The following is a 9,753-nucleotide window of genomic DNA, read 5'->3' as shown; positions in this document are numbered from 1 at the left end:
ATCCTAGTGGCTCATACCTTTAATTCCAACACTTGGGAGGATGAGGCAGGAGTGCCATGAGGTCGAGGCCAGCCTAGGTTATATAATGAGTTTCAGACCAGCCTGGGCTACAGAAGAATCTGGCGTTGGAAGCATATGCAGCCCAGCCCCTCTGAGGGCAGCCTGAGCAGGAGAGCAGGCCCCGGGTTCCATCCCCAGAACCAACAGAGAAAGAAAAGCCTCACAAAGCACAAAAAATATGACACAGCTACAGATGAGGCTTTTTCCTTCTTTGTTCCTGAAGGTGCTAAGGTCTGTGTGGGTGTGGCCTAGAAGGAAGAAACATGGCCAGTGATAAGGGATGAATGGCCTCAGCATTCCTGTCAGGACCCCAAGACCACAGCAGAGAGAAGATGGGAGCTAGAAATTCATAAACTTCTGGCTTCTGAAGGATCTTTTATTTACTTATTTATTTATTAGTAGTAGTAGTAGTTTTTCAAGGTAGGATCTCGCTCTGGTCCAGGCTGACCTGGAATTCACTATGTAGTCTCAGGGTAGCCTCAAACTCACAGAGATCCTCCTACCTCTGCCTCCCGAGTGCTGTGATTAAAGGTGTGCGCCACCATGCCCAGCCTGCCTTAACCACTAAGCCATCTCTCCAGACCTAAAAAATATTTTTATTTATTTTCAAGTAGAGAGACAGAGAAGAAAGACAGAGAAAATGGGCACACCAGGGCCTCCAGCCACTGTAAATTCCAGATGCATACACCACTTTGTGCATATGTCTTTACATAGGTATTGGGAAATTGAACCTGGGTCATTGGGATTTGCAGGAAAGTACCTTAACCATGGGTCCATCTCTCCAGGATCTTTGATAGAGCACACAGGTGTGGGCCTTCATGGCAGGTGGGCACTTTACACAACTTCCTAGTCACAAGGGAAACTCAACTGTCAAGAAAAAAGTAGATAGGCTGGAGAAATGGCTTGCACTTGCCTGAGAAGCCTAAAGAACCCAGGTTCAAGTCCCCATGACCCAAGTAAGCCATTATATACAAGGTGGTATATGTGTCTGGAGTTTGTTTGCAGTGACTAGGGGCCCTGGTGTGCCCATTCTCTTTCATTATCTGCCTCTCTTTCTCCCTCTCTCACTCTCTAATAAATAAATATATTTTTAAAAAAAGATGGGTGTGGTGGTGCACACCTTTAATCCCAGCTCTTGGGAGGCAGAGGTAGGAGGATTGCCATGAGTTCAAGGCCACCCTGAGACTACATAGTGAATTCCAGGTCAGCCTGAGCTAGAGCGAATAAAATCTCTACCTAAAAAAAAAAGGAGACACTGAGGATATAGTTCATAGGTATAGCACTTGCCTGGTATGTAAAAGATCCTGGGTTCCATTCCCACTACCACAAAATTGAAGAGAAGATTAAAAAAATAGATAAAAGTAAAGAGACCCAAGGTTCATGGGAAAGAGCCTGGCTGCCAGCACTGCACTGTTTGAACTTACCACTAGGGGTGGAGAGATTGCTTAGCAGTCAAGGTGCTTGGCTAGGTAGCCGAAGGACCCAGGTTCTATTCTTCAGGTCCCACGTAAGCCAGATGCATAAGATGGTGCATACATCTGGAGTTCACTACTTCTTTTTGTTGTTGTTGTTGTTTTTCGAGATAGGGTTTCGCTGTAGCCCAGGCTGATCTCAGAGTGGCCTCGAACTCACAGCAATCCTCCTACGTCTGCCTCCCAAGTGCTGGGATTAAAGGCGTGCACCACCAAGCCCGACTTTCTTTCTTTCTTTCTTTTTAAATTTAATTTAATTTTGTTTTTTTTTGAAGTAGGGTTTTGCTGGAATTAAAGGCATGTGCTGCGTGTGGACCCAGCTAAGCCATCTGACATCTAAGCTAACTCATTTATAAAAGCAGCCAGTGCTGGGTACAGCATGGAGAGGCCTCGGCTGGAGGACTGACTCAAGATTGAGGCCAGCCTGAGCTACAGCCTGAGATCCTGTCTCAATCCCCCCTCCCCTCATTTGCAAGAGCAGCCAATTCTGGGTGTGTTCACACAAAGCTGTGGTATTAACTACTTGGGAGCCTGGGGCAGGAATTCTAGGCCAGGCTGGGCAACATGGCAAGGCCTTTTCTCAGGCACCTATGCCCAAGAACCTAACACTGGGGAGTGCGGGCAATCCTCCGAGGAGGTTCTTACAAATTTGAGGCCAGGGCTACAGGAGAGACCCCATCTAAACAAACAAACAAGCAGGGCTTAAAGAACTATTCCCATTGGGTTGACTGCTCAAAGAACAGCCTTATTGCTACTGTAATGAGGGAGACAAGACAAAAAAAAAGTTGAAGGAAATGGGCTGGCCTTTCATGCCTTCTAAGTCTGCTTGATAAGAGGGAGCAGGGTGGTTTTGGTTGTCTAACGGGAACTAGGACACCCATCCCTGCGGTAAATTTCATCATTTCCTCCCAGCGCGGCTTGAGCAAAGCCTGGTGTTTGGAGGAAAGCCTCAGGAGCTGGCACATGCCCACCCCACCCTACACACCCTGAATGCAGCCATGCCTCCATGCACACTCTGAGTGTCCCTTTCTCGTACTTCGATGCAGTTTCCTCCTCTGTAAAATGGAAATCACCACAGCAGGTACCTCCTAGGACTGTTACAGAGGGAAGCCCAGACAGTCTCAGCACTTCCGGAAGCCCAGCTACTGTTCAACACTGTTGGTTATTACCACTGATGCCTTGCCCTTGACCTTGGAGAATTTTGAAGCTTGTTGGGAAGAAATTTTTTTGTTTATTTTTATTTATTTATTTGAGAATGAGAGAGAGAGAGAGAGAGAGAGAGAGAGAGAGAGAGAGAGAGAGAGAGAGAATGGGCGCACCAGGGCCTCCAGCCACAGCTAATGAACTCCAGATGCGTGCGCCCCCTTGTGCATCTGGCTAACATGGGTCCTGGGGAATGGAGCCTCAAACCAGGGTCCTTAGGCTTCACAGGGAAGCACTTAACCACTAAGCCATCGCTCCAGCCCCCCCCCCCTTTTTTTTTTTTTTTTTGAGGTAGGGTTTCACTCTAGTTCAGGCTGACCTGGAATTCACTATGTAGTCTCAGAGTGGCCTTGAGCTCACGGTGATCCTCCTACCTCTGCCTCCTGAGTGCTAGGATTGAAGGTGTGCACCACCACACCTGGCTCATTTTTTTTTTTACACTATTGTTATTTTTCCCAGGCTGGCCTCAAACTCACAATCCTCTACTTCAGTCTCCCAAGTAGCTGGGATGATAAGTGTGTGCCATTATGCCCAGTTTTTTTTCCTCCCAACATTAAAAAAAAAAAAAAGCCGGGCGTGGTGGCGCATGCCTTTAATCCCAGCACTCGGGAGGCAGAGGTAGGAGGATTGCCATGAGTTCAAGGCCACCCTGAGATGACAGAGTTAATTCCAGGTCAGCCTGGACCAGAGTGAGACCCTACCTCAAAAAAATTAAAAAAAAAAAAAATTAAGGCCAGGTGTGGTGACACATGCCTTTAATCCCAGCGCTCAGGAGGCAGAGGTAGGAGGATCACCGCGAGTTCAAGGCCACCCTGAGACTACATAGTGAATTCCAGGTCAGCTTGAACTAAAGTGAGACCCTAACTTGAAAAACTCAAAATAAATAAATAAATAATTTAAAAAGAGAGCTGGAGAGATGGCATAAGGGTTAAGGAGCTTACCTATAAAGCCAAAGGACACAGGTTCAATTCCCCAGGACTCATGTAAACCAGATGCACAAGGTGGCACATGCATCTGGATTTCCTTTGCAGCAGCTTGAGGCCCTGGTCTGCCCATTCTCTCCCTCTTTCAAATAAATAAATAAAATAAAAAGATTTTTTTTTAAAAAAGAGGGTTGAACAGATGGTCTAGTGGTTAAGGCACTTGCTTGCAAAACCTAAGGTCTCACGTTCAACTTCCCAGACCCCACATAATCCAGATGCACAAAGTAATGCATGTGTAAGGTTACATATGTGTGTGTATAAGGTGGCACACGCATTTGGAGTTTGATTACAGTGGCTAGAGACCCTGGAATGCCAAATCTCTTCCTCTCTCATAAAAAAAAAAAAAAAAAAAAAAGCAAGTACATTGGGCTTGCCTCAAAAGGTAAAAACATAAATGTGCTGGTGGGATTGCTAGTGTTAAAGGCATCTGCCTACAAAGCCAAAGGACCCAGGTTTGATTCCCCAGGACCCATGTAAGATAGATACACAGGGTGGTGCATGTGTCTAGAGGTCGTTTGCAGTGGCTGGAGGCCCTGGCACACCCATTCTCTCTTTCTTTCTGTCAAATAAATAAATAAAAATAAAATATTTAAATACAATAAAATATAGAAAAAGGATTATACTTAGTGAGGTAACCCAGGCTCAGAAAGCCAAGTACCACATGTTCTCCCTCATATGTGGATCCTAGCTACAAATGTTTGCACTTGTATGTCAGTTGGAATGAAATTCAGTAGCAGAGGCCAGTAAGCCAGAAAAGGGCTGTAAGGGAGGGAGGAGGGGGGAGGACTTAAGGGGATGGTACTGTGTATATGTAAGTAGAAGAACAGATTACTGGGGTGGAAAGACCTAAGTGGGTCAGGGGAAGAGATTGAGTAAAGGAAGGGTTGGGGGAAGGTAAATAAAAATCTAAGAGGGTATGAATAAGTCATATGGAATCCTACTTTTTTGGACAATGACATACCCAGAAGCCATAGATTGAGGCTAGAAAATTTTCAGTGCCACGGATGGAATCCCTTCCAGTGAGTTGCTGGCCAGGGAGGTACCCCCAAAACATTATAGATCATTGCCAAAGCTCTTGGTTTCCCACCAGGAATAGATGGTAAGACCCTATTGCTGAACACTCCACATACTTGGGCTACAAGGTCACTGAGACTTGCTGGAGCTGAGCTGAAAACCTTCTCCCTGTAGACCAGCTGACAGAAAGCTGGAAAAAGCTACATTGCATGCAGCTCCACAGGAGAGAGAGAAGCCATTAGTGGAGATAAACAGCAGTGGACACTGCAAGCCTTAAATTTTGCCAGCCAGGTCAAATTAGCCAATGGGTGCAATAGTGGCATGTCTATTATGGGGAAATCTAACCGTTTTCTAATTGGACTAGAGGCCTGCTCCATGGGAGGGAATATATGCCTGGTACTGAACACCTATGATGGGGGAAGTCATGAGCTCTAGGTCTGACTAAATGCATATATTATGCTCACTGAACTGTCCAGCAAGTTTTTTGTTTTTTTTTTTCCCAAGGTAGGGTTTCACTCTAGTCCAGGCTGACATGGAATTCACTATGTAGTCTCAAGGTGGCCTCAAACTCATGGCGATCCTCCTACCTCTGTCTCCCGAGTGCTGGGATTAAAGGGCTGCGCCACCACGCCCAGCTCCCGGTAAGTATTTTTCTTAAGAGTTCATACTCATATATGAATGCTACTCTAATTTTTGGTTAGATAAACTTCTCTTTCCAAGCCGGATATCGTGGCGCACACATTTAGTCCCAGCACTTGGGAGACAGAGGTAGGAGGATCCCTGTGAGTTCAAGGACACCCTGAGACTACAGAGTGAATTCTAAGTCAGCCTGGAGTGAAACCCTACTTCAAAAAAAAAAAAAAAATTCTCTTTTCAAATGGTGATGAGCTCTGGGGTGACTCAAAAGGCACCATAGTGCTGAGAAGTGACAGAGGTGTGCTCAGCACTGAAACATCTCTATCATACCTTCCAAGGCTCAGGGTCCATTGCTGGAGAGGTGGTAGAAAGAATATAGGAGCCTGGGTATCCATGACCTTGCAGTGCCTGGCACTACTTACACAAGACCATTATAGTTGGAGGAAAAAATGAACACATCAAAATAAAAGAGAGGGTCAGGCATGGTGGTGCATGCCTTTAATCCTAGCACTTGGGATGCGGAGGTAAGAGGATCTCTGTGAGTTCGCAGCCACCCTGAGGCTTCCTGAGGTCAGCCTGGATTAGAGGGAGATACTACCTAAAAAAAAAAGAAAAATAGGGCTGAAGATGAAGAGATGGCTCAGCAGTTGAGGCATTTGCCTGCAAATCCTAACAATCTGGGTTTGATTTCCCAGTACCCACAGAAAGACAGGTGCACAAAGTAGTGCAGGAGATCCTTTGGAGAGGCTAGAGGGCCTGGCTCGTCCATTCCCTCTCTTTTCTCTGCATACAAATAAGACTGTATATATATGTATATATATATATTGGTTTTTTGGGATAGGGTCTCACTCGAGCCCAACCTGACCTGAAATTCACTATGTAGCCTCAGGGTGACCTCAAACTTGTGGCGATCCTCCTACCTCTGCCTCCCAAGTGCTGGAATTAAAGGTGTGAGCCACCATGCCCAGCCAAAAAATATAGTTTTATATATTTTAAGCTTTATTTTTATTTATTTATTGTGAGAAAGAGGCAGAGAGAGGGAGAGAGCGAATGGGCATGGCAGGGCCTCCAGCCACTGCAACAGAACCCCAGATGCATGTGCCTCCTTGTGCATCTGGCTTATGTGGGTCCTGAGGAATCAAACCGGGGTCCTTTGGGTTTGTAGGCAAGCACCTTAACCATTAAGCCATCTCTCCAGTCCCCCCCACCAAAATATTTTTTTTATTTATTTTATTTTATTTTATTTATTTATTTGAGAGAGACAGACACAGAGAGAAAGACAGGTAGAGGGAGAGAGAAATGGGCGCACCAGGGCTTCCAGCCACTGCAAATGAACTCCAGACGCGTGCGCCCCCTTGTGCATCTGGCTAACGTGGGACCTGGGGAACCGAGCCTCGAACCGGGGTCCTTAGGCTTCACAGGCAAGGGCTTAAATGCTAAGCCATCTCTCCAGCCCAAAATATTTTTTTTATTTTATTTATTTGAAAGCAGAGAGAGAGAGAGAGAGAGAGAGAGAGAGAGAGAGAGAGAGAGAGGGAGGGAGGGAGGGAGAGAGGGAGATGAGACAGAGAATGGGCGTGCCAGGGCTTCTAGCCACTGCAAATGAATTCCAGATGCATGCACCCCCTTGTGCATCTGGTTTATGTGGGTACTGGGGAATTGAACCTGGATCCTTTGGCTTCACAGGCAAACACCTTAATCGCTAAGCCATCTCTCCAGCCCCTATTATTTATTTTTATTTATTTAGGAAGCAGGAGACAGAGAGAAAGGAGAATGGGTGTGCCAGGGCCTCCAGCCACTGCAAATGAACTCCAGACGCATGAGCTCCCTTGTGCATCAGGGTAACATGGGTCCTGGGGAATCAAACCTGGGTCCTTTGGCTTTGCAGGCAGACGCCTTAACTGCTAAGCCATCCTTCCAGCCCCTATTTTTAAAAAAGAAAAACAGAAGCTGTGTGTGGTGGCGCATGCCTTTAATCCCAGCACTTGGGAGGCAGAGGTAGGAAGATCTCCACAAATCTGAGGCCACCCTGAGACTACATAGTGAATTCCAGGTCAGCCTGAGCTAGAGTGAAATCCTAGCTTGAAAACCAAAAATAATCAAAAACAAACAAACAACAACAAAAAAAAGCGGTTAAAGCTGAGAGGTACTGTCACTTGGAGAGGATGATCAAGGAAGAAGGGATTCAAGCAAGATGCAAAAGAAACACTTTTTCTTTCCATGTCTTTCTGTCTCCTCTAGGGATCCTTTAAAGCAAGGTCTGTAGTCTAGTTTGCTCACTGCTGATTTGCTGCCAGCATCTAGCATCTTAAAACAAAAACAAAACCAAAGGAAAGCTTGGTGCTTAGTAGGTACTCAATCAATATACCAATCTAATTCATTAATGGGTGACCTTGACAGCTCTGCTTAGCCTGGGAGACAAGGATGCTCTCCGCATGCTATGCAGCTGGTGCTCAGCCAAAACTGAGGTGCATGGTTTCCATGGCAACAGAAGAAGGTCCAACAGGCCAGCAGCAGGAGGCCGGCTTAGAGATTGTGAGCCCTGTATCTCTCCAAGGTGTAGCCTAGAAACTGGGAACATGGCGGTAGGCTCTGTCAACAGATGTTGAGAAGAAATAAGCTTCATAAATGTGGTTATCTTGGTCATTCACTGACAGGTTTGTTAAATCAATCAATGAATGCCCAGCAGGTAGTCCAGATCTTTAAAAGTTGTGAGTGGCCCTAGACTGTGTGAGCTTCGATAAATTACTTAACATCTCTGAGCCTCAGTGTGCTAGTTCATAGAAGGGGCAGTCTGATCAGCTCTAACATGACTTATAAGAAGATGTGTGCCTAGCCAGGCGTGGTGGCGCACACCTTTAATTCCACCAGAGATAGGAGGATTGTCATGTGTTCAAGGCCACCCTGAGACTACACAGTGAATTCCAGGTCAGCCTGAGCTAGAGTGAGACCCTACCTCGGAAAAAAAAAAAAAAAGATGTGTGCCATGGGAATTAAAAAATGGTGCAGCCACTATGGAAAATTTGGTGGTTCCACAAAAGTTCAGACATAGAAACTGAGTGTGGTGGTGTGTGCCTGTAATTCTAGCTGGAACAGGGTTCTAAACTCAAGCAAGCCTGGGCTACGAGATGGTACAAGCATATCCTAAAACCTAAAGTTACAGAACAGATTCCTGTGAGCCCAAGAGATGGACCCATTCTCTATCTGCCCCTCAATTTTTTTTTTTTTTTTAAAGAAGAGAGTGGTGACTCACTCCTTTAAGCACTGGTGAGGGAGGTGGAGGATAGTCGTGAGTTCAAGGCCACCCTGAGACTACATAGTGAATTCCAGGTCAGCCTGAGCTAAGTGAAACCCTACCTTGAAGAAAAGAAAAAAAAAAAACAAAAACAAAAACCTGAAGGGTCACCCAGACTCACTGTCCAGTCCCTACATAATTACACTGCCATGGTGACATGATGTACAAGAAGCTCTGGGCTGAATTGGAAAGGCCAGAACTGGGATCTGGACTTGTATCTGGCTACTTCTCCAAGGTGGGATCCTGGACCACTAAGTTTCCTCAAGCCTCAGGGCATTTGCAAGTGGACAGCACCCTAGAGTTTTCTGTGAGCTCACCTTTGCAAGGTGAGCCCTCTGGAATGCAGCTGTGTTCGAAGCATAGCTGACTACAGATCTCGGCCTGGCTCAAGGGAGCCACCGAAGGCAGTTCAGAAGCCTGAGTGGGGAAACTTGCACAACTGGATTGACTCCTGGCCCCACTACCCTCAGTGCAGGCTCAGGCAATTCACCCTCTCATTTTCTTAGTGGTTTTTCTTTTCTTTCCTTTTTTGGTTTTTCGAGGTAGGATCTCAGTCTATCTAGCTCAGGCTGACCTGGAATTCACTATGGAGTCTCAGGGTGGCTTCGAACTCACGGCGATCCTCCTACCTCAGCCTCCCGAATGCTGGGATGAAAGGCGTGCACCACCACGCCCGGCTTTCACTCTCTCATTTTCTCTCGCTTGAACTGGAGAACCCACCGCTACCTTGAAGAGATGCATGTGCACACGGTGGGTACTGAGTAACCTCGTTGTGGCTGCTCCCTTCCCCCATGTTTAGAGTGGAACTCAGGTCTTCGCACACGTCCTCCGAGTGCTCTACCACCGAACCACGTCCTTAGTCCTTAGCAGAACTCGAACACAAAAATTGCCAGTTCCCAGAATCTTCTCCTAAAAAGCTGTAGTTGAGAGATTAAGGCAACAACCAGCCTGCCGCAACGCATGACTTAAGAGCACATTTCAGGGACCTTTTCTCAAACTTTATTCATTCTTTCCTCAATATGAGTGTGATATGGACTTTGCTCGAGGAAGGGTGGAGGTGTAGTGAGCCCAGAATTAAGCTCTGTATTAA

This window comes from Jaculus jaculus, chromosome 13, assembly GCF_020740685.1.
Source record: "Jaculus jaculus isolate mJacJac1 chromosome 13, mJacJac1.mat.Y.cur, whole genome shotgun sequence".
Lineage (NCBI taxonomy): Eukaryota > Metazoa > Chordata > Mammalia > Rodentia > Dipodidae > Jaculus > Jaculus jaculus.
The sequence above is the reverse complement of the archived record's forward strand: the minus strand, read 5'-3'. Positions refer to the sequence as shown.